Source organism: Canis aureus, chromosome 29, assembly GCF_053574225.1.
Source record: "Canis aureus isolate CA01 chromosome 29, VMU_Caureus_v.1.0, whole genome shotgun sequence".
NCBI lineage: Eukaryota > Metazoa > Chordata > Mammalia > Carnivora > Canidae > Canis > Canis aureus.
The window spans coordinates 3,240,001-3,261,509 of record NC_135639.1 but is presented as its reverse complement, the minus strand read 5'-3'; the positions used below and the strand labels follow the sequence as shown (position 1 = coordinate 3,261,509).

Here is a 21,509-nt window from a genome sequence, read left to right as displayed (position 1 = left end):
ATTCAGTGTTTTATAGGAATTTCTAAACAGTGAAACCAGGCGAGAGAAAAAACTTAAAAGCATACAGAATGAAAAGGAAGAAGTAAGGCTTTGTGTTTATTTACAGATGGCATCATTGTTAATATAGATCTCATTAAATCTACCAATTAAAAAAAGATACTAGAACTGATCATTTTGTTCAAAGTTTCAGCATATAGAATCAATATATGAAAATCCGTTTTATTCTATATACTAGTGACAAACCATTGTGAATTGAAAAGGTAAAATAATATCCTTTATAATAACATCAAAATATGAAATACTTAGGGGAGATTTCACAAAAGATTACAAGACACATACAATGAGAACTACTAATTATTATACAAGAAAGTCTATCGTCTATCTAAATAAGTGGATAAAGACACCATGTTCCTAGTTCAGAAAACCCAGTATTGTTAACATGTCATTTATCCATAAATGGACCTCTAGATTCAGTGCAAATCCCCATCAAAACCCCAAAATGCTTTTCAGTGGAAGGCAATGAGCCAATTTTAAAATTCATACAGAAATGCCAAGGCCTTAATACAGCCAAAGAAACTTTGAAAAGTGGGATGCCTGGGTGGCTCAGTGATTGAGCGTCTGCCTTCAGCTCAGGTCGTGATCCCAGGGTCCGGGGATCAAGTCCCACATTGAGCTCCCTGCATGGAGCCTGCTTCTCCCTCTGCCTATGTCTCTCTCTCTCTCTCTCTCTCTCTCTCTCTGTCTCTCATGATAAATAAATAAAATCTTAAGAAAAAAGAAAACTTTGAAAAGTAAGAAGAAAGTCTTTTCAAAAAATGGTGCTGAAACCACTTTGGAAAAGTTTTGGTAGTTTCATATAAAGTTAAATATACACCTCCCCTGTATATTTATCCAAGAGAAATTAAAATACATGTCCAAATTTAAGAAACAAAACAAATGGGCAAAGGGGAAAAAAGAGAGAGGCAAACTAAGAAACAGACTCTTAACTGCAGAGAACACACTGACAGTTATCAGAGGGGAGGTGGGGGAGGGGATGGGGAAACAGGTGATGGGGATGAAGGAGTGTACCTGTTGTGATGAGAACTAGGTGACTAATGGAAGCGTCAAGTTGCTATATTGTATGTCTGAAACTAATGGTACACTGTGTTAATTAGCTGGAAACTTTTTTTAAACTTAAAAAAAAATATGTCCCGGAACCACGTATAAGCATATGTAGAGCAGCTTTATTATCGCGATTGAAAGTAGTACCCAATTGTCTATCACCGAGAGAAGGGACAGTCGGTAATGCAGGACGTCAGGCAGCAGTAGAAAGAAATGAGCTACTGCTTCCCTTACATGGATCAATCTCAGAGAGGTAATACGGAGTGAAAGGAACCAGACACCAAAGACTTCATACCACATGATTGCATTTTTAGGAAGTTCTAGAACAGACAAAACTAATAGAAGATGGACAAAAGTCAAAAGAGGGGCTGGGGGCATGGGGGTTGGTGGCAGAGCAGAACCGATTAGAGAGGAGACTGAAATGCTCTCTACTGTGACAGGGGTGTGAACTGCGGGAGTGAATCCATTTGACAAAATTGTGCCATTAAAATCTGTGCATTTTGCTGTGTGTAATGTCAACTTAAAAAAGAATAAATGAAGTTTGCACATCATGAAGATGGTGATGTAGGAGACCCCGGCCTCCGCCCCTTCACAATGAATCTAAAAACATAGAATTCATAGAAACAAAGTAGATTGGTGCTTCCCCAGGGCTGGCGGGGTGGGTGGGGGAAGAAATGAGGAGATATTGGTCAAAGGGTAGAAACCTTCACTTATAAGGTAATTAAGTTCTGGGGATCTAATGTACATCATGGTGACTGTAGTTCAGGATACTGTATTATGTCCTGGAAAGTCGTTATGCAGGGAGATCATCAACGCTCTCACCACAACGACGGCATGGTAGTGGTGAGAGGCAAGTGATGTGTTAGCTCACCGTATTGTGGTGAACCTCTCGCAATATACACAGGTGTCAGTCATTACATGTCACGCCTTAGACTTACAGCATATTTTCTGTCAATTGTATCTCATTAAAGCTGTATGTTGGCTATTTGGATTTAAGTAAAAGATAAAAAATAATAATTTTTAAAAATCTGTAAGGAGAAGCCAACTGAAAACAACAATAGAGCCGGGTCACAGAGTAACTAGAGGCTTACAGGTACTGAGAACAGCAGGATGTTCGTGATCCTTGAAGCTGGGTGCCGGGTACCACAAGATCCAGCGTACCACCCCGGTTTACTTTATGTGCATTTGCAATTTTACGTGATCAAGAAATCTTTTGACTATTAGCAAAAAATCCAAGTTGTCATTCAAAATAATTACCTTGTCCCATGCCAGTGACAACGCCCAAGATGAAAGCGTATGTGAAACTGTCAAAACCGTGTACAAGGCACCCAGCGAAACATCTCCGGGAGCCGATACTCACACCGCACGGGGTCGCCTATGGAGAAGTAGCACGTGCAGCTACTTCCTACGACAGAGGACACACACAGGGACTTGCAGGAGTAGGTAGCATCAAGGCCACCACACAGGTCTTGGCGTAGGAGAAGACCCTTGTCAGAAGAGACCTGAAATGATGGGATTAGAGCTGTGATGGTATCTCATGACTTAGTATCTGGGGGACAGGGGAGAGGTTTGCAGGCTCCAGCCCAGGGTCCGCTACCACCCGGGGGGAGATCAGCTATCCCAAGTCACGTTGATCATCGACCAAAGGGAAGCGCTCATAGCGCCAACCACAATGAGGGTGATGATTCATGGGAGGCCCTTGCACGAGTTGGGTGAAGACTCAGTGCTGTGAGCCGGGGGATGTAACATTACAAAGCTTACCTGAGAAGAGATGATCGGCACACATGCAACAGAAGACCTTTTTCAGGGGCGTAAGAGCACACTTTTTGTTGCTGTTGCGTTCTAGTGGCTTGGTGCCCAGAGGAATCTTTACGGAATGGCTAGCTGGCCACAAGCGTAGCTCGTGCAAGTTATGATTGAAAAGAAACATGGAAGTTTGTTGCCTTTGTTTTGTCTAAATAGACTTATGGTAACAAGAATCGATTTTATTGTTGAAATTCCTGCAGGAAAACCACTTTGCTACTGTTAGCTCAAATCTAGCCCCTATCATCCTTCCCCCCATTGAAATATTTGTTCCTAGAATGATGATTTTCATAAGAACAGCCTTTTAGGAGAATGTGATTATTCTGTCATAGCAGAGGAGAATGCACTTACCACGAAGCAAAAGAGACTTCTAACTACTCCATTGAAAGAGTAAACCAGTTGCCCAGGTGATAACAGAAAGTCTTAAATTGATTCACTGGAAGAAAATTAAACCAGCCAATACAGTTGTTACTATTTGATAATCGGAATCAAGGTTATCTGTGACCTGGACAGAAACACATTGATTTCCTCTGTCTCTAGTGTATAAACGGAGGCCACCCTGTGTAGACAGACAGTGGGTACTTCTGAGCTGCCCTGTGTGTGAGTGCTCATCGCACAAGCAGAGTGTTCTCAGGGTCCTGGGGGCAAGTGGGAGTTTAGGACCAAGTGGAACTCCGACATGTGACCTAACCTGGTCTCCCCTAAAAATCAGCAGAAAGAAGGATGCCTGAGCCTGCCTGGGAGAGAGCCCTTTGGAATTGTCCTTACTGATGGATGATAACTGGATTAGATGCTCCCCAATTAAACCAGCTGAGCGCCAGCCCTCAGGCTTTGAGCCAGGCAAGACTTGTCTAGAAATTCACTTTTCCAATCTAGCTTTAACAAGAAAAGAAATTTATAAATGGAGATGTCAAAACAATTGTAAAGGAAAATGTCAAACGGAAATTTAGATAATTCAGCTCCTTTAGTGGGAGTTCTAAAGCTGCAGATAACATGGTCCAAGCAAAGAGGGCTGGAGCCGAATCGGACTTCACCAAGATGAGTCATTACTGCAATTTCCAGATCTACCACTCATCCGAGAAAGCTCGTCATGGAAAAGAGTGCTGCGCACACAGCCGGGCCCTTGGGGTCTACATGGCCTCACCCAGCAATACATGCCGTGGTCTGAACTATCAGGATGTCTGCACATTCCAGGACAGATGACACGTGCCGTGATCAAAGACACCAGAAGAAAGCAAAGAGCACAAGCAGACAAGGCGATGGGCACTCCCAGAAGGCCTGATGGCAATCATGTACTAATGAGAGGGTCCATGTGACTAGGAGTGACACACCAAGAGTGTCCTTCCTGAGAAGAGGCCTGAAATGATGAAATTATAGCCTCGGTGGTTGAAGGGAGGACAAATTGGGCGCTTCTTATTTTTCACGTATGTCAAGTGTAAGTTAATAATCACCGTGGCCACAGGTATCTTCACCCACCACTGCAGATTACAGTCCGATAAGGCTGTCACTCACAGTGGGCCCATGGGTGATTATGTTGTTGTGTCTTAGTGAGTTATTGTACATGAGATGTTGAACACCAAGTTCTCATTTTTTTTTTTTTTTTTTACCAGATGCACAAGCAGTAGGTCTACATGGAGCCAGCCAGGATGTCTGAGAGTTTCAAATACTTGATGATTGAAGGTTCTCCTAAAATGTACACGCAGAAGATAAATGAGGTAAGGTCCAAACATCTCCATAAGTCGTTGCTGCTAGTTAACTCTGCAATGGGCAGGCTTATTGGCTTCTTGGAGTCACTCATGTGGCTTGATTATAATAAAAACACACCACTGATACCTGAAGGCAGGGGCTGGAGTAAGGGACCTCCTAGAGTCCTGTCAACCACTCCCTTCCGGAGCAGTCATTGTGCCAGGTGCCAGGGGTGGGGAGGGGAGGACACATATGGAACAAGGAGACTTTGTTCCCATCTCCAAGAATCTTACCACCCAACTGGGGAGAACAGATGGTAATAACTATAACAAAGGAGAAAAAGAAATCTAATACAATAGACACAGAAAATACTAAAGAAATACAAAGTCAAGAGAGATTAATTCCATCTGGACCACAGGGGACAGCTGCATGAAAGAGGTGGCATGTGAGCTGACGATTATTAGGAAGGAAGTACCGAGGACCCTAGCTAGGATGAAAGCACTAACATGGAACAGGAGGAGTGGATCCATGACATTCTAGAAAGACGGGGCGGGCAGGCCCTGATGAAGAAGAGGATCGGCATCGCCCCAGCTCCCCGTCTATAAGCAAATTCTTTTCAGCTGAGGGTCTTAACTCCTTATAACCCATGACTTTGAAACTACTTGTAACTCATGAGTTTATGGCAGACGAGCTGAATTGAACCTTCACGCAAAGTAAGGAATGTAATTTGTGCTTCATTTTAGGTCACTATAACATGATGATATCACTGATAACTATAACTGATTGTTTATATACAGTGTAAAGGAATTATAAATAGATGTGCAAGAAGATAGATGTTGCAGAAGTTAAAAATAATAAACTCATGTAATTTAAATGATTTTCTCATAGCACTTCAGGTGTTTCTATCAGCATGTAATATTTGAGATGGGAATACAGAAGACAAAGAGAAAATTTGATGATGATCCTCGAGAGTTAAGTTGAGGTCATCTTTTAGATGATGACGGTTAAAAAAAAAAACAAAAAAACAAAAAAACAAAGCTTTGCATTATTTGATGTTGGAACAATTGCCTTGTTCCAACTGCTCACAGTCCTGATTCTAGAGGAAGAAAGCACCCGATGAGATCAACAATCAAATGAATAAAGGTAAAGTCCACTGGAGTAAAAAACAAACAATCCCAAACTCCAACCTGCTGTGTGGCCACCACAAAGCTGCTGCACTGTGAAGCACCTTAGAGAAAGCCAGAGGGTGGGATGAGAGGACAACCCGTCTGCTCTGCTCCTGCCAATTCCCGCTCCAGGGTGGCACGCAGCCAGCACCGCACTTGGAGACAGGTAGACGCTGATGGGATTTCAGAAGGTCACCCAGGTGGTGAAAGAGAAGTGTCCCATCTTTCCACGCACACAGGGTTGGCATGGAGAGGAACAAACAAATTTGTTCTGTGGCCTCAGAGAGGAGAACCAGGACCAATGAGGAGCAAGAGAAGGGATGACAACTATCCAGCGTCCAAGGTTTCCAGACAGCAGGGTCTGCAAAGGGAGATGTCCAGGCGAAGGTTGCATAGACATTGTATTTCTCAAGCAGTGTCCTTAGGTCTTTTATACATGTTAATGTATTTAATTTGCATAAAGCCATAAGAGGTTGGGGACCCTGTTATCCCCATTTTACAGATGAGAAAACATAAGCACAGAGAGGTCACACGGCCTTCCTGAAGGCACCCAGCCAAGAGGCTGCACGGGCCGTCTGGCTCCAGTGGCCACGTTGTCAATCACTATGCAGCTCTGAGGCACTTAGCAGAAACACTGCTGCAGGAGCCGACTCACGGATGGCTGATTGGCATAAATCAAACTTATGACCGCGTGAGTCTGCAGAAGCATCATGATATTGCCACATGATTAAGAAGCATGCCAGACCATTTGGAATCTAAAGACCAAAGCAATCAAGCGTTTTGAAGATAGTGATGATAATAAAAAAAAAAAAAAAATCAGGGCATCCCTGAGCTATTCATCCTTTATTTCATAAACATCTTAGAATTTCCTGTCCTTTTCTTACTCGGTGTGATTTTGAAGAAGGATCATAGACAAGTCCATCTCTGATTTCATTCAACCGGAAAACATTAGCAATGATCATTTAGGATAACAAAACCCACCATCGGAACACAGGAAAACCTTGGACAAGATCATGCAGTGTGGGCATTTGCCTTCAACTGTTTCAGAATGACACTCTTTGCAGGGGCTTCAGATGTTTCCTTCATCTCACATAAGATTAAGAAAGTCTTAGTATTCTAGGCAGTCCCAATTTCTCGCCACCTGGGAAGCCCCTCCAATGGTCAATAGCTGACTATTAAGTTCAGGAATATTTCTCGTTTCAAAAAGGGGGAAATTATAACTTCTTGGCAACACCTGGGGGAAAGTACTTGGCGCTGGGAAGGTTCTTAACACATTTCTGAACAAGATTTCAAGTAGTCCTCAGGACAGGGTTTGATTCTCCCGGCCCAGGGTCCCAGATACAGGTCCTCACTGACGGTCCTGATGTGGGTGGGGGGACACAGCAGGGAGCACCGGGCACATGCTCAGTAGAATTTTGTTGAAGCGAGACCCTCCTTTTATCAAACACTTCCCACATGCCAAGCTCTGTGCCTCAGTTTGCATCTACCATTGCATTTTATCCTCATGACCCAATAGATAGTTTTTAGCATCTTCTTTGACAGGTGGACCACCAAGCTCAGCACTTAACTCATGGCCTTGAACATGATTATCACTGAAAAAGTAGCCAGTAATCTGATCAGCTATTATGGTCAAAGAACATACCATGAGTAAAAGCAAAGCTGGGAACAGCTCCTGGACCGTTTGGTAACAAATTCATTAAAGAAATTAGTGAATCGGATGCCTGAGTGGTTCAGCGGTTGAGCGTCTGCCTTCAGCTCAGGGCGTGATCCTGGGTCCTGGAATCGAGTCCCGCCTCGGGCTCCCTGCATGGAGCCTGCTTCTCCCTCTGCCTGTGTCTCTGCCTCTCTGTGTGTCTCGCATGAATAAATAATTAAAATCTTAAAAAAAAAAAAAAAAACGAGTGAATGACCGCATGGAAGGAAGAAAGGCGGGAACATAGAGAGCACAGCCAGAGTTGTGCCTTTCATAAGAAGACAAAGAGCCCAGGATACTTCCAGGACAAGAATTGTTGATCCTAATATCTCAAGGTGGGAACCACAGGTTTTAACATCTGCTCTGTGCCAAGCTCTGCACTTGAGCCGGAGGCATAGCCAGGGAAGGAAAGGGTGGCTCCTTCCCTTGTGGGATCTAATTGGACTGGAAAAAAATATATATCAAAAGCAGGTGTCTCATTTTCTGGCAAGAACAGTTCCAAGCCTCTTCAAACACGTAAGCTGAAGCCACCATCAGGTGTGACGGTCTGCACTGCTGCAGACCCCTTGGTCCCCCAAATGAGGAACTTGGACAACTTACATGATAAGCGCATCCATGTCTCATGTAAGAAAGTGCTTGGCACAGGCTACTTTTTGTCCAAGGGAGGCTTCCGAGTGAATTAGACAGCTCTGTGCAAGGAAGTGAATAATGATTCCTGAATCTGCCCCACGCAAGATTCCACCATTAGATACTCCTATGAATGTTGAGAAATTTTAGATCTTTTACTTTATCCTCCGGTAAAATAAGTGACATCGAAGATATCATATTTTAAAGCATTCTGGTATTTTTAGGGAATTAATTGGTTAGACTCTTCATTTGAACAACTGGTTCCAACTCGAGGATGGGCCAGAGAAACCCTAAGGGCTCCCATCTTAACGGGGCTCACCTCAGGGTATAACAGTGCATTCATTCTACGAGACGTCACATTTTAACCTTCCCTTTATATTTCATAACAATCGCTGGTCACTGGCCAAGCAATAAAGCTTCCAGTTTAGCACTCAGCCGTGACTTTAAGTGGACACCGGGGAGTCAAGGGTGTTCCTCCCCTTGTCTGAAGGCTGTCCTCAAAAGGAGCCCTTCCTCCAGATCTTTCTCAGTGACAATGCCACGGATTTTACTGGGCATTTTCTGAAGCAGAAAGGGCAGCCCAATTATCCTTTATCTGATTCCTCCTGCCAATTCCCAAACTCAAAACTGTGTCAGTACCCTCTTCGTGAGCATCCAGGGGAGCACCGAGCAGAGTTTGCCTTCAAGAAAGTTTGCCTTCCCAAGGTCCCTTAAGCAAATACGACACATTTGCCATACTCGTGTGTTCCCTTTCAAGATCTCCCACTTCCAGAAAGCCTAGGAACAGGTGCAGGACAACAGCAGTGCTGGTGCTATGGCCAGTTCTTATCAGACTTCTCAGCCACAGCATCACCTGAACATACTACTGAGGAGCCACCATGTGCAGGGCCTGGATTCAATGTTGGGGCAGGGAGGATAAGCAGACAATGGCATGCAATATGACAAGGGTTCTTATTTATTTATCTACGACCTAATTTTTTTATATCATAATTGACATAATTTTTTTTAATGAGAAAGTCTCGTGGGGTGGAATGGGGGGAAGTTAGACAGGAGAGTTTAATGTAATAGATGGAAGTAAGAGAAAGACATTTAACACTTTGAAGTGCTCCGTGTTGAAAGGGGTCTCCTAAAATGTCCCCCATAGTTGAATAACCTGAATTTTAGAGCCCTTGGATTCCTGCTCAGAGTCCCCATTCCTCACGTGGAGTGGGGGCAGCCAAGTGCCATTCCTTCCTCCTCCACCTCTTCCCTCTTCCCTGCAAGGCATGACATGCAGAGCAGTGGTAAAGAGCACAGGCTGGGTGGCCCCCACCTGGGTTGGGCACAGCTCTACCTCCTAGGAGCTACCTAGGAGGTCTATAGGAACAGAAGGTGAAGCTGGCACTGGGGGCCAACCACATGCCCACCACCAGGAGCAGAATGTCCATCTGATGCACAGCAGCACATAGCACTTCAAGAAGGCAAATTTCTGTTTAAAGGTCAGATCTTCAACTTCACTGAGTGATAACACAGCGATAACACATGTCCTGCTGATTACCTGAACCACGAAGCAACCCAGCCCAGATGGAAGGCAGGAGCACACCACCATCAGTGGCTGCCCGTTAAGCAAAGCTACCCAACCAACAACTGGTCCTTCCTTGCAACCAAGAGGATCTATGAGCCCTAGTGGACCAGGAGTTGTAAGAGGAAGCCTGTTGCAGGGACAGGGGCACTGAGAATGATTTCGTTTTCTGATAAGAGAAGCAGGTAGTTGCCGAGACAGCCCCAGCCCAGTTCTTCCCACCTTGCGAACCACTGGCAGCTGCTCAACTGCCACAGGATACCAAGTAATGGAGGATTCTGAGAACAAGAGCAGAAAGGAAGAAGGATGAGGGCCTTTTGGTGGCACTTTGGGGCTGAGGCAACAAACTGGGAGCTCCTAATTCAACACTCCATAGTTGTGCGATGAATGCCTTTCTTCCTTAAATCACTCAGATACCCACTGTAGAGAATGAGTGTGTACATTGTCAGAAAATAGTGAAATCTTATTTGCTCTGTTAATTAAGTAAGTAATCATCAGTCATTTTCCATGTAAGTACAATAAAAAGGGGGAAAGTGAGGCCTCCCTTCAGAAGGAGCACTGCTGATCTGACAGAATACTCACTCAAAACATCACCGTCTGCTAAAATCTAATAAGCAAGACCTGGAATTTCAAGATTTAGATTTTCAAGCCTGAAGTTTTCAAGTCCTCTCCATTTCTGTGCTTAAATTCCAAATATGTATGAAAACTTGTACTATTAAAAGACATTCTAGGCCATATATCAGTTCTAGCTTTAATGTCTTTTCTAGTTTCCCCTGATTCTGCATATTTTCAGGAATTACTATTTGTGGCCAAGCACCACTATGACTAATCACATTACCTTTAAATTATACAGGACTTTGCTATCTGTAGCACTTCCACATTTATTCTATTTTTAATTATCTATAAACCACAAAGAGATTGTCATTCCATTGATTGAGCATAGGACAGAGTATATGAAGAGTGAGGACTTAAAGTAGAATCATTCACATTCTTCACAGGCAAATAAATGCAAGATAAGGCAACCAGCTAAGAAAGGGAAAACTGTGAGAAACTGAGAAAGGAGCTAAATGTGAGGATAAAATACTACTAAAAAACTAAAAATCCAATAGTCCAATTCAAATGTGCTTTAGAAACTGTAAAAATCACCTGGAAAGTGCATAAAATTTTATATAACACAGAGCATAAATTGGAGAAGCTCCACACACAAAAGTAGGGGAAAAGGATGAAGACTGATAAAGGATGAGGGAGAAAATAATAGATATAAAGGCAGAGAACACAGACCCCATACCCACATCTAAAATTCCAGAAGAAACAAATATAAGCAGCATAGTGACTGGCCATTTCCTGAAATAATGGAACAACAAAGTTACAAGAACTGAAATAACTCAGAGAATATCCTCTGAGCACAGAAGAAATAGCCTAGAAATAACAAAATCTAGCCAGGAAGTACTCAATCAATTAAAAGTTTTTTTAAAAAATGCAATAGAATAATATCTATGCGATGCAGCTAAAGGCATGCTTAGAGGGCAATTAATAGCCTTAAATGCTTATAAGAGTAAATTAAAAGACTTAAAAGATTGGATTATCTCCCTCAGGCATTTATAAAAAGAAGAGTAAATTAAATCCAAGAAAAGTAAAAGAAAAAAATTAGGAAAAATATTTATGAATGTTAAGTCGAATGAGCAGAAGAGAATAATCAAAACCAAAAGTGGTTCTTAAAAAAAAAAAAAAATGGTTCTTGTAAAATCTAAGAAAATTGGCAACTTCTTCAAAGTTTGCTCTAGAAAAGAGAGAGAACATAGATTATCAAAATGAAGAATTAAAAATGGAACCTTACACCACATAGTTTGTAGTTGTTAAAAAGACAATGAGAATAATCTTATGAAAATTATTTTGGGAAGTATGATATAGAAAAACTCCAATCAAAATGCAGCTTAGAAAACTGATAAAGAAGTAGAAATATGAATAGTCACACATTTATTAAAAAAAAAATACAACTCGCGATTTAAATTTTTCCTTTCCCCCACAATCTCTAGGTCAAGATGGCTTCATCAATGAATCCCTCTCCGTATTTTGGGAGCAGGGTAATATCAATCTTATAGAAACTTTTCCAGAGGCCAGCAAAAAGCAAAGCACTTCCCAAATAATGTTATGAGACCACTCTGGCCTTCATGCCATAACCTGACAAGGATGATGTAAGAAATAAAAGCTACTCGCCAAGTGTCCCAAGCATAGAGACGTGAAACACTAAAGACAATACTGGCACAAATAATCGACCAAAATGCCAAAAGGAAAATGTGCAAAGCCTAAGCTGGCTTTATAGTCAGAATGTGTGGATTTCAAATCAATGAATGAGTTTCTGTGTCTGCTTTCCCTCCTCCTTCCTGAACACTATTTGGTAGAGCAAGGAAGGTGCGTAGTGGAAGGTAGACGGGCCCAGTGTGCTAGGCAGGACTCCAGAGGAGGAGGCATCTGCACAGAGAGACAGCATGGAGCACCAGCTGGGCAAGGACTGCTTACCAGCTGGGGAGGAAATTCTGGCAGAACCAGGAGATTGGTTATGTCCTATGGAGTGAGCAACTGAAAGAACGTCAAAGGGAAAACCAGCCAGGGTTCTTGCAGGGTTGGAGAAGAAAGTTACAAGTATGAGAATGGAGAAATCTAAGAACGCTGTGATGTTGGTTTGGAATGGGATATATCAGTGTGAAGCAGTGGTTTTGATGATTACATATGTAGATGGTAGGCAGATAGAAATATGACAGGCAGATGAAGGGATTAATATCGATATGATGAATGTGTATGCACATGTTTGTGTGTATATGCATATATAGGCGTATACACATGCACACATATACATACGTATCTTCAATAAACATTTGTCACTTAGCTCTGCTTGCGAGAGCCGGGAGACAGTGACACCCCAACAGCAATAAGCACATCTAGCACCAGATCTTAGCCTCTAAATACCACTTTCCACTAAAAGAAATGAGAAGTCCTGAGGCATGGCTTATTCCAAGTCTCAAGCAGGAAAAATACAAGATGAGCCTGAAACTATTATGCCGTAAAGCAAGAAAATGCTCAAAAAAGAGTGGGCCATGCCAACAGGCACCCAAGCAAGCTTAAATGAGCTCCCCGTGGACAGACTGGGGACAATCTGTGCATTGAGGTGAATAATGATAATAATGGAGTGTAGTCCATTGAGAGGAGTAGGAAACATGAGTCCTTTCAGAAACTAATTAACTAATTAGTGTAAAACTTGATGAGGAACAGGATATACATAGTTTCAAAGAACCTCCCCTCAAAAATGCTTATTAATTACAAAGGAGAAATTAGTAAGTTTCCAGGGGAGAAACCTGGCAGACACCATCTTCATCAAGTAGTCAAAATAAACATCATTAGTAATGAAACAAATTGGAATCATGTGCCACCTGATAGGATACAGTGAGAACACAGCAGGCTCCTGAGGAAACAGAACCTCAATCTAATTGTAAGAAAATATTAGACAAATCCAAATTGGGGGGACACTACAAAACTAATGACCTCTAATCTTCCAAAGTGTCAAAGTCATGAAGTCAGGGAAAGACTAGGGAACTCTTCCAGACAAAAGGAGATAGGAAGGCACGCAACTAAATGCAACAGGTGATCCTGTAAGGACCCTTTTGCTATAAAGATATTGTTGAAACAACTGGAAAAAACTTGAGTAGGGTCTGAGGAATGGATGGTGTGGTCAATCAATGTTGACATCTTGATTTTGATGGTTATATAGCAGAATATGCTCTTGCAGTAGAAATATGCTCTAAAAGTATTCATAGATAATGGTGGACACATGTCAGCAACTTATTTGCAAATGCCTTAGAAAAAGCAAGTTCTTTCTACTCCCAATATTTTCTGCAAGTGTGCTGTTATTTCAAAAATATTCTAAAATTTTAAATAAATACATTAAATATATACATATATGCATATATATTTCATGTTATTTTCTCCTTTGTATTGCTTATGTGGTGAGTTAACACACAAATGTGATTATTTCAAGAGATGCAGAAAAGGTATTTGACAAAACATACATGCATTCTTAATTTGAAAACAAGCCCTCTTGTCAGAAAGACCTGCAGCTTCTGTCCTGAGACATAGAGAGCTAAAAGGAGCATTGCCTTCATCCTTTTTAACAAATAAAAAAGATGGACTAACTTCAAATCCACAACTTTTTGAACCCATCGGAGAACAGAAATAACAGAGCAACTAACTGAGCCAAAACCTAAAGTGGTATGGTGTCTACAGGGAGAGGAGAGGTGCCAGCCTAGGCTCCCTGGACCAGATGCAACCAGGCACGGGGGAGAAGTGCTAGAGCAAGTGACAAATTGGTGAAGGCCTGTAGTGGCCAAACTAACAGTATGAGTCCCCAGGGGCTACATAGTGCAGGGAGGTGTACATACATTCTCAGGGGCTGTTTCTTCATACAACAAAGGACTAACAAGCTCTTGAAAATACCCATTGTGTGCAAATCTGGGGCAAGAGAACACAGAAATGCAATGGGACAAGAAGCTTCTCTAGGCTTACTCTTTTCTGTTTCTACCAGGAACAGGAGTTCTAACTGGTTGGGGAAGGGCACAAGCTGCCTGGTGAGAGCAAATCCTCCTCCCAGGGAAGGGGCAGGGTCACACTGAGCCACACTTGCACCAGAGAGGGACAGGAGAATCGAAAAAGTCACACTGCTGAGGCCCAAGGACACGGTGTGGGTCCAAGATTGAGGCTTACTCAGAGCAAGAGACACTGTGTCTGAAGTCAATTCATCACACAATTGTCTCAACAGAATCCAAAAGCTTTTGAAAAAGACAACACACATTCCTGGTGAATAGTCTCAGCAAACTAGGCGTAGGAGAGAGCTAGCTTCATTAAAGGAACAAAGAGCATAGACAACACCAAACAAACAAACAAACAAAAATTAAATTTTCTTCAAAAAAAAAAAAAACCCTACAGCTAACATGGTGAAAAACTGAAGGTTCCCTGTAAGACTGGGAACAGAACAAGGATGTTGCCTCTCATCACTCCTATTCAACATTGTACTGGAAGATTAGTGCAATAAGGCAAGAAAAAGAAATAAGAGGGTTATAGATCAGCTGAAAAGAAAAATAAAGGTTATCTCTATTCAGGAACGGCACAATTGTCTATGAAAAAAATCAAAAGGAATCTATAAAAGAAGCTCCTAGAAATAATGAATGAGTTTAGCAAGTTATTAAGTCAACATACAAAAATCAATCATATTTCTACATACTATTAATGAACAATTGGAAATTATTTTTTTAAATACCATTTACAATAGCTAATTAGTTATAAATCTAACAAGATCTCTGCAGGTTCTGTATGTTGAAAACTACAAAAATCAATAAAAGAAATCAAAGATCTAAATCAATGGAAAGATATCCACATTCATGGATTGGAAGGCTTGATAGTGTTCAAATATCTGCTCTCCCTAACTTAGCCTGTAGGCTAAATGCAGTGTTGTCAAAATTTCAACAGGATTATCTGTGGATAATTTTCTGTGCTAGGTTTTTAAAGGTTCTCTTTGTTCTATTGAACTGTCTTTGCACCTTGGTCAAAAGTCACTTGACTCTATTCATGTGACCTTATTTCTAGGCTCTCTATTCTGTTTTGTTGGCCTACAAGGTCTATTGTTTTGCCAATACCACAGTTTTCATTATAGGTATTAAAATAAAGTCCTCCAAACCTGTTATTTTTCAAAATTATTTTGACTATTCTAGCTGCTTTGTATTTCTGCATTTTAAGAATAGAATTACAGGGGCATCTGGGTGGCTCAGTCAGTTAAGTGTCCACCTCTTGGTTTTTGCTCAGGTCATGATCTCAGAATCAGACTCAGAGGGGAGTCTGCTTGAGATTCTCTCTCTTGTTCTCCTTCTGCTCCTCCCCACCCTCCAGGTGCTTTTTCTCTCTCCAAAAAATAAAAATAAAAAATAAATCTTAAAATATTAAGTGAAAAAAAATTAAAATAAATAAAAGGTAGAATTACATTATCAATACTTACCCCAAACAATCATGCTATGAGAAAAAAAAAAATCATGCTGTGAGAAACATTACCAAGATGGGAAGCCATGGACCAAGAAAAACGAAGCCATGGACCAAGAAGGAATATTTCAAATCACAGATCAGACAAAGGACTTGTATCTAGAATATATTGAGAATGTTCAAAATTCAACAATAAGAAAACAACTCAGTTTGAAACAAAGCCAAAGTTTGGGGGACCTACGTGGCTTAGTCAGCCCATCTCTTGATCTCAGCTCAGGTCTTGATCTCAAGGTCATGAGTTCAAGCCCCATGTTTGGCTTCATGCTAAGCATGGAGCCTACTTTAAATAAATAAATAAATAAATAAATAAATAAATAAATAAATAAATAAATAAGCAAGCCAAAGCTGTGGACATTTCACCCAAGAAAATATAAGGTTGGCAAATAAACATATAATAAGCCACTTAACATCATTAGTCCACAAGCAAATGCAAGTGAAACCACAAAGAGATATTACTACAAGCTTATCAGAATATTTAAAAGAAAAAGAGTAGATAATGACAAGCGTTGGTAAGCATGCAGAGCAACCAGAATACTCATACATCGTTGGTTGGAATGCAAAATGGCATATCCACCTTGGAAGACAGTTTGGCCATTACCTACAAAGTGAAATGTATACCTACTGTATAACCTACTCTAGAGAATTGAAATTTTATGTTCGCACAAAAATCTGGACGTGAGTGTGTAGAGTTCATTTATAGACATCAGCCAAAACTTGAGAGCAACCTTGCTGTGTCCTTCAGCCAGTGACTATGTACACAAATAGTGATATATCCCTGCAATGACGTTCTACTGAGCAATAAAAAAATGAACTATTGGTCCATATAACAATGTGGATGACACTTAAACGCATTTGACTAAGAAGCCAGACCCAAAAGGCTGTATGTCATATAATCCCATCTATTTGATGATCTAGAGAAAGAAAGCTATAGGGAGTAGCTGATTGGTGGTTGTCAGGGGTTGGGATTGAGGGAAGAAGGCATTGTCTGTAGAAGGGCAGCCAGAGGAACTTTCGGGGCGATACAACTATAGTAGTAGACATACGACTCCATGCATTTGTCAGAACCCATTGAACTTAAGGCTACAAAATGTGTAAGTGCCAACCCAGAAAAACTTTCAATGGCTAAACAATTTTAGCAACAAATAAAAAATGATAGTATTGCATTATAATTCAAATATTTGAAAATAAATATCCACGAGTCCAAAGAAAGTCCTGTAACAAATGTCATAGTGAATAGTGAAATAGTGAAAGTTTTACAGTTGTAATTCTAGACATAGATGACACCATAACTACTTCTATTCAGTGTTGTACTAAAAATCCTGGTCAAGAGCACTAGACAGTGAAAAAAAATCTTAATGTAAGAATTGGAAAGCAAAGGGTAAAAATGCAATTATTTCACATCGTGTATTTATAGTGAATTAGTCCAAAAGGATATATAAATAAACTATTATTATCACTTAAGGATTGAGCAAGGCCAATGCAGTAGATTAAGCCATAGGAAATTGCCATTTTTGGGTGGAATATTGGCAGTTTCACATGCTTTGACCAATAAAAATCAAACATATTTCAATATACTAAGAAAACAATTAGAAAACAAAAATTTGGGCACATCTGGGTGGCTCATTCAGTTAAGCATCTGCCACCAGCTCAGTTCATGATCTCAGGGTCCTGGGAACAAGCCCCACTTTGGGCTCCCTGCTTGGCAGGAGTCTGCTCCTCCTTCCCTGTCCCCTGCTTTGTTCACATTTTTATTCTCTCTCTCTCTCTCTCTCAAATAAATAAATAAAATATTTTTAAAATGTTAAAGGTCCTATTTATAACAGCATGAAGAAATATGAAAACATTAAGGGGTAAATCTAACAAAGGATGTACAAGATTTCTGTACTGAAAATTACAAAACACTGAGAGAAATTTTTTAAAAACCTACATAAATAGAGACCCATAACTTTGACTATCCAATATTATAAAGTTATCAACTCCCTCTAAATTGACCTACAGATTCAATGTTTTTCCAATCAGAATCAGAACTTTTTTTACATGTGGAAACTGACAAGCGAATTCTAATATTTATAGGGAAAGGTGGAGGGTCAAGGAGAGCCAAGGCAGTCTCGAGGAGAAAAACAAGGCTGGCAGATGTGATCCCCCAGCTCTCGAGACTTTGTATAAAGCTGCCTCACTTACTATCACGCACATGGAAAGGCGGGCGGATCGATGGAACAGAACGGAGTGTGCAGAGGCAGAAGCACACAGGTATGGTCACCAGCTTTCCAACAGAGATGACACGAAGGTAAAACGGGAAGAACCGTCTAGTTGATAGATGACCCTGCGTCTCTTGTATCCAACAAAAGATGATCTGAAAACATTTACCCTCTTTAGCCAGCAGTTTTACTTATTGGAATTTGTCTTAAGGAAATAACTAATTGCAAAAAGCAGCTCCCCAGATGCTCCCTGCAGCATTACTTATGATAGACAAAGATTGGAGAGATCCTGGAAACCCAGTAGTGCGGGCAGGACACAAGGCCTGTGGCCTGTGCACTCACTGACGTACGGTTTACTCACTGCATGTTACGCAGACAACCACATCTAATGACTAGGAAAGATTTTCATAATCTTTCTTAGGTATTGTTTTCTTATGTCATTCTGTTTGAAACTGAGAATTTTGCTGCTTTGTAAATATTCTTTTGATCATCAAGATTTAGTTGACATCACCCCTAACCTTTTCTTGTATTTTTCCTAAATTTTATGCTTCTTTCAAGTATTTTCGTGTGCAGTGCTTTATTGTAACTCTTATCTCTTAAAAAATCAACTATACTTTTTAGGGAAAAAAAAGATTTTAATTACTTATTTTTGAAAGACACACAGAGAGAGAGAGAGAGAGGCAGAGGGAAAAGCAGGCTCCCTGTGGGGTCCCCAATGTGGGAGTCCATCCCAGGACCCCGGGATCATGTCCTGAGCCAAAGGCAGATGCTCAACCCTGAGCCACCCAGGCGTCCCTCCCAAAAAAACTATTCTACACTTTAAGTACTAGTGACTTCTAATTCCTAAAGTAACAAGATTCGTAATTTATTCTTTTTTTCTGTGTATTATTTAATAAACAATGCTTTCAAAATTGATTATTCAGCTAGAAGGAAACAAAAATCCCTACCTAATGCTATGTACAAAAATAAATTCCAGATGAATGTCCATTTCCTCGCTTCCATCCATTGCTGATAGAAGTAGAACTCACCACTACCTTTTCTTAATTTAAATTTCAGTTAATTTATTCTTTAATATTTATTTTTAAATGAAAAAAATAGAATACCATTATTTAGAAGTTAGTTGGGTTATAACACCAAGGCATATAAATCCAGTGCTTAGGCAAACATGACACTAGAGTTTTATTTTTCAGTCTTAATAGTGTATGGTTTTGAGAGACTTAAAGAAAACACTAATTGCCATAACGAAGTATACTAATTTTATGATGCAAATAATTAAAATATTAAATCTTTAGCAATCCCAGCAATACCCAACTTCTAAAAGGAAACACACACACATGGGATCCCTGGGTGGCGCAGCAGTTTGGCGCCTGCCTTTGGCCCAGGGCACGATCCTGGAGACCCGGGATCGAATCCCACGTCAGGCTCCCGGTGCATGGGGCCTGCTTCTCCCTCTGCCTGTGTCTCTGCCTCTCTCTCTCTCTCTCTCTGTGTGACTACCATAAATTAAAAAAAAAAAAAAAATTAAAAAAATTTAAAAAAAAGAAACACACACACACACACACACACAGTAGACTGACCCAAACAGGACTTCCACCACATGTGTTTCCTTTTTTTTTTTTTTTAAGATTTTATTTATTTATTCATGAGAGACACACAGAGAGAGAGAGAGAGAGAGAGAGAGAGAGGGACAGGCAGAGGGAGAAGCAGGCTCCATGCAGGGAGCCCGACATGGGACTTGATCCTGGGTCTACAGGATCAGACCCCGAGCCGAAGACAGGAGCTAAACCGCTAAGCCACCGGGGCTGCCCCCACATGTGTTTTCTAAAAAACAACAACAACAACAACAACAGCATCTAGTAATAAAATAATTACTAGTAATAAATTACTAGTAATATTACTAGTAATAACTACTAGTAATAAAATAATTTTTAAATAATTAAAAATTATGTATTACTAGTAATGATCTAGTAATAAAATACTCTTTACCACAAATGTGAACCAAGCCCATACTTCATTTGTTTCAACTAGGTGCGTGCTCCAGCTTGTGGCTCTGCATTGGTCCTCCCAGGAGGCTTGGGCAGGAGGCACACAGTCGGATCTCGCCACTGCCTGGGAGCCAGTGCCCCGCGAGCCATGGCTCACACGGTCCCTCTGGGCCGTCCAGGCTTCTCTCGGACCAGCCCTTGGACAGGATGTCCACAGCCATCGTAGGTCTGTGCCCGCCCATAGGGCTTTCGGGATGGGCACCTCCACCGCAGCCTAGGGGTGCTCTTTGCATGGAATCCCATGGACTCCTTCCACCTGCAAGGCTCCACGTGGGACCTCCTGAAGCCAGAGACCTACAGCCTGAACTCATCTCTCCAGAAAGATCCCCTGGTTAGGCTCTAACACAGTCTGCGTCACCAGGTCAGGTATCATCATAAAGCAACAATAAAGGTTTGAGTAGAGGTATAATATCCTGATGCCACGCATCTCTCCCACCTTCACAACGTTGTGGGCACCATCATCTTCCTTACATTTCAGATCCTTCTGGAAACCAGCCCAGCACTTCCTGTCACAGCGTAGTTTCCAGAGACTCTTTCTGGCGCTCACGCAAGCACTTTTTGCCTCTTTCCCCCACAAATATTTCCAGAGTACTCATTAGAAATGGATTTAAAAACACCTCGGTGTTAGGAAGGACCTTCTCACTTGTCACCTACATGGGAGGAGCTGGGTAATGATTACTTACTGAAGACGAACTTGCCCTCAAATCAGATATTAAGACACTTGATAAACCAAGCCAGAGCAACCATGGCCATTTCCCCATTACCCCCACTAAGGACCAACATGCTTCAGCTGTTCTTTGGATTCACCAGGACAGGAGCCTCATTTGATCACATCTCCTGCGAAGAAAAATTGAATTAGATCAAGTCACCTTCAATCATGTGCATGAGAAGTGAGGAAGCCAAATATTTGCCCCCAAAAAATTAAAAAACAAGAACCAGTATGCTTTTTCTAACCATGTGCATGCCAGGCACACACTCAGATGCTGTGCCAACTCCTAGCTATGATAGGAATTCCAGTATATCACTGATGTTTCTAGATCCCCTCGTGGGGCATGTCATGCTCTTCTTGGAAAATAAGAAAGCATTGCATTCAAATTTTTTTTTAAAATAAATTACATAGCTGTTGTTGATAGAAATGATATATTTTTAAGCAACTGTTTTCCTTACTTAGTATTTCATTATCACTATCTGCCTAAGTGTGCTTAATATTAACACCAGCGACGCAGCTTTTATTGGAGGCCGCCACTTGTCGTCACCAGCCTCTGGGCAGCCGTGTGACCTCACAACCATAAAAGCCCACTGCACACAAGGGATTCGCAGGATCTGGTTTCCAAGCCTAACCCAGAAAAGAAATTCCTTCTGAAGATGCTCACTTTTGTTTCCGAGATATTTGGAAGTCCTATTTTTACAGTGGAGTTTCACTAAGCATTATGCTAAACTGCTCACCGCGTGCAAAGTGCCTCCTTTTGTAGCAGATAGGGTGCCCCTGGCGAGATAAGGTGGTCCCGTTCCCAGACACGGCAATCTTCAAACCCTCACGATGATTGC

At 41.3% G+C, this 21,509-nt stretch overlaps 1 long non-coding RNA gene across 2 annotated transcripts; it reads left to right on the top strand.

The window, feature by feature from the left end:
- The first annotated feature begins 1,050 nt into the window (after window positions 1–1,050).
- Window positions 1,051–20,159, top strand: LOC144300932 (uncharacterized). 2 transcript variants are annotated; one of them, XR_013367670.1, is made up of 4 exons: window positions 1,051–1,354; window positions 4,515–4,619; window positions 17,792–17,968; window positions 19,945–20,159. It is a non-coding gene; the product is annotated as an uncharacterized LOC144300932 (long non-coding RNA). The 2 variants fall into 2 exon arrangements; XR_013367671.1 differs by lacking the exon at window positions 1,051–1,354 and adding an exon at window positions 1,363–4,339.
- Window positions 20,160–21,509: the final 1,350 nt, after the last annotated feature.